The sequence below is a fragment of the Mercenaria mercenaria genome, unplaced genomic scaffold, assembly GCF_021730395.1.
Source record: "Mercenaria mercenaria strain notata unplaced genomic scaffold, MADL_Memer_1 contig_2864, whole genome shotgun sequence".
Lineage (NCBI taxonomy): Eukaryota > Metazoa > Mollusca > Bivalvia > Venerida > Veneridae > Mercenaria > Mercenaria mercenaria.
The window spans coordinates 18,445-22,310 of NW_026460950.1; the positions used below are offsets into that span (position 1 = coordinate 18,445).

The 3,866-nt window shown below is 39.9% G+C and overlaps 1 long non-coding RNA gene across 1 annotated transcript; it reads left to right on the plus strand.

The window, feature by feature from the left end:
• The first annotated feature begins 1,746 nt into the window (after nt 1-1,746).
• On the plus strand, nt 1,747-3,373 carry LOC128552509 (uncharacterized). The gene is made up of 3 exons (XR_008369097.1): nt 1,747-2,243; nt 2,600-2,811; nt 3,332-3,373. It is a non-coding gene; the product is annotated as an uncharacterized LOC128552509 (long non-coding RNA).
• The last annotated feature ends 493 nt before the right edge of the window (nt 3,374-3,866 follow it).

A 3,866-nucleotide genomic window follows, 5' to 3' on the forward strand; every position in this document is an offset into this window, starting at 1 on the left:
TTAAGGTATGGTCATAAATGTGGCCTCTAGTGTAAACTAGCTTTTCATTTGATTTGGCTTGGTGACCTAGTTTTTTATCCTACATGACCCAGATTCAAACTGGACCTTAAGATCATCAATATTAACAATCTGACCAAGTTTCATGAAGATACAGTCATAAATGCGGCTTCAACAGTGTTAACAAGCTTTTCCTTTGATTTGACCTGGTGACCTAGTTTATGATCCCAGATAACCAAATATCGAACTCATCCAAGATTTTATTAAGGGTAACATTCTGACCAAGTTTCATTAAGATTGGGTCAAAAATGTGACCTCTATAGTGTTAACAAGCTTTTTCTTTGATTTGACCTGGTGACCTAGTTTTTGACCCCAGATGACCCAATATCGAACTCGTCCAAGATTTTATTGAGGGTAACATCCTGACCAAGTTTCATTAAGATTGGGCCAAAATTGTGACCTCTAGAGTGTTAACAAGCTTTTCCTTTGATTTGACCTGGTGACCTAGTTTTTGACCCCAGATGACTTAATATCGAACTCATCCAAGATTTTATTGAGGGTAACATTCTGACCAAGTTTCATTAAGATTGGGCCAAAAATGTGACCTCTAGAGTGTTAACAAGCTTTTCCTTTAATTTGACCTGATGACCTAGTTTTTGATCCCAGATGACCCAATATCGAACTCGTCCAAGATTTTATTTAGGGTAACATTCTGACCAAGTTTCATTAAGATTGGGTCAAAAATGTGACCTCTAGAGTGTTAACAGTCAAATTGTTGACGACGGACGGACGGACGGACGGACGACGACGGACGCCGGACACAGGGTGATCACTAAAGCTCACCTTTGAGCACTTCGTGCTCAGGTGAGCTAAAAAGGCGCCAATTATTAAATTATCGTAAGCAGCCGATTACCGAGCATGTGAAAAGTGCCCTGTAAGATTTTTTCATGCAAACCTTAAATTAGACCATTGCTTAGTGATCATACCGTAATTTCAACAAGAAGCTTCACAAATTTTGATGAATTTTGAAAGCAAAAATAAGTTTAGAATGTCCGTTCACGAGTCTAATTACACCCGATGTCATAATGCATATTTCCAAAATTCCTTAAAAAACTGACTTTCAATGCTGTTGTTAATGATAAGTAGCATCATTATTTGAGGGACTATCTCTGATTTAGCTTAGTTGGCCAAGTAAACTGAGCAAAAACTACTTTCCGATGACATTCCGGAAGTGTACCAGTATCCGGACAGTACATTTTGGATACACTTTTATATAGAGTGTTATAGCACTGTTCTGTTATTAAAAATTAAATGAAACAGAAGAAAAACCTAATCAAAATAACATGAATTTTGATAAATATTAGTTTACAATATATGACCTGAAACTGACATTTTTATTATGCTATAACATGATCTTGGGTTTATTGTTTTCTTATAATATAGGTAAAGATCTACGTATTACTAAATAAAAAAATATAGTCAATTATATAGACGTGTTGGGACAGGACTGCTGTATTTTGGAAAAGGACCCTTCAAAATTTGGGCCCAAGGGTCCTGGGACTCTTGGGTTTTCAGGTCTAGTGGAACCCCTGCACTTGTGGAATGTGCCAGAGAAAACAACATTATTCTGCTAGGGATGCCGGCACATACGACACACATATTACAGCCGCTTGACGTCAAGGTGAGTATATTGTTTAAGTTCTACCATTGCTCCTTAAGTGCAAGACATTTTTCAGTGCGTGCGGAAAATGTCAAGAAATTAGCAAATCGATTCTATCTGTAAAGTATTTCCATCCTCTGCACCAGCTCAGTCGGCAGAGCATTGGACTCTAAATCGGTTGCCGGTTTCATTCTGGGTGGTAACACAACTCTCTGTTCCCCACTTCTCCGCCTCTTTATACGTCAGTAATGTAGAAACCCAAGAAATGTGTCAAGTAACTGTCCTTAAATAATTATTCTGACTGTTAAAACGGCATAAAACCCGAAGAATCAAATCGCTTTTTTTCAGGTTAATGGTCCACTCAAGAACAGATTCAGTTCTCTTGCCGTGAAGCTGGGCTTTGTAAACCGAAGTTTTACTGTTCAGAGAGCCGAATTTCCGATCGTTTTGCGACATGCTCTAGAGCAGACTACACCAGCATCCGTGAGAGTGGCATTTGCCGTAACTGGGATAGTACCCTTTAACCCAAAAGCCATTGACACCAGTCAGCTCGTGCCACCAACGTTCAAAAAAACAAATCCTCAAAGTAAGTGGTTAAGCGCTTTTTGGTTGAGTATTTTTTCCGTTGACTTATCTACTTGGATCTCTCACTGTCTGAAACTGTCATGCTATTTGTCTGAATATTAATGTGAGAAGGTTCTCAGTTCCTTACAGGGGGTAAAGGGGGAATTGAAATTATGCTAAATTGAGTGTTAAAACGTAAAGTAAACAAACTAAACTAGAAGTAAGTTAGTAATCATAACAAATAAACATCATATAAATTGTACTTTTCAGAACTATCCAAACATTTAACGAACGATGTCTAATTCGCAGATAAAAGATAATATCTGTCACATAAAACATAATAATATTCGAATAACTTAATCATTCTGTTGTTTTCAGATGGAAACAAAGAGAACACTAATGTTCGTTCATGCGAAACCTGTGGCTCATTCCTAGTAAACCCTCTTGTGGACCAAGGACTTATTCCTGAGAGGATGGCCGATGTTTTGATGCCGCCGCCAATGCCTCCAATGAAGTCAGGAAAGAAGGCATCCAGGCGAGTTCCAGAGGGTAGGGTGATCAGCGGAGATGAAATGCTGAAGCTGTTGAAGGTGAGTTATTTTTGCGGAGCAAGCAGAAACTGTTTAAGAAGTTACGGCCCGTTTTAGCTGGGCCTAAAGCTGACATTTTCATCCTAAAATCGAAAGGGGTCATCTCCACACCAGGTAAGGTATTGACCTTTATTATATAAATGTGTTTGCACTCTAGACTACCAAGGCCGATACCTGTGGTGTTGCTGATGTTGTCAAATTGTACCTTGCCGGTGGCATTTCCCTCGAGGTGGCGAATACTCGTGTGCAGTTTACTGGAAAATTTCTAACCACTTCTTAAATATAATTTCTGACAGATGAAAAGACGGACGGACGACGGCAAAACAATAAATATATTTAAGCCGCGCCATGAGAAAATCAACATAGTCCACGCAGCCTGGTCAGGATCCATGCTTTTCGCTTTCAAAGCCTATTGCAATTAGAGAGACTGTTACAAAACAGCATGGATCCTGGCCAGACTGTGCGGAAGCAAACACACTATGTTGGTTTTCTCATGGCGCGGCTCATTTTCTGATTTCAGGAGAAGGAAGATGCAGCGAGGAGAGAGAAGGAAGAGAAGGAGAGACAGAGACAGAGGGAGGAGAGAAGGATACAGCGACAGAAAGAGGAGGAAGAGAGGCTTGTGAAAAGACAGAAGCGGGAGGAGGACAGGAGATCCAAGGCATTAAGCAAGGAAATGGACAGGATGAAGAGAGCAGTAGGCGGGAGACTGGCGGCAAAGAAATTCACATGTAGTGTTTGTGGTGAAAGAGGAAGGATGAACGATGAAATTAATGGTGTAATGTGGTATGGTTGTGATGAGAGTATGTGTGAAAGGTGGTACCACGAGGAATGTCTGAGTATGCGGGAGCGAGAGTATTTGTTGGAAAGCATGAGTGAGAGGTGTGACTGGTTTTGTAGACAATGTAAACCATGGTTGTATGTAGAAGAATAAAATGATTGTGCTGTATGTCGGAGAATGAAATGATTGCTTATCATAGTTACTTGTCTAATTGTGTGTCTTTACAATGAAGACAGTCATAGTTATTATCCAGGGCGGATCTGATTAAAATCGA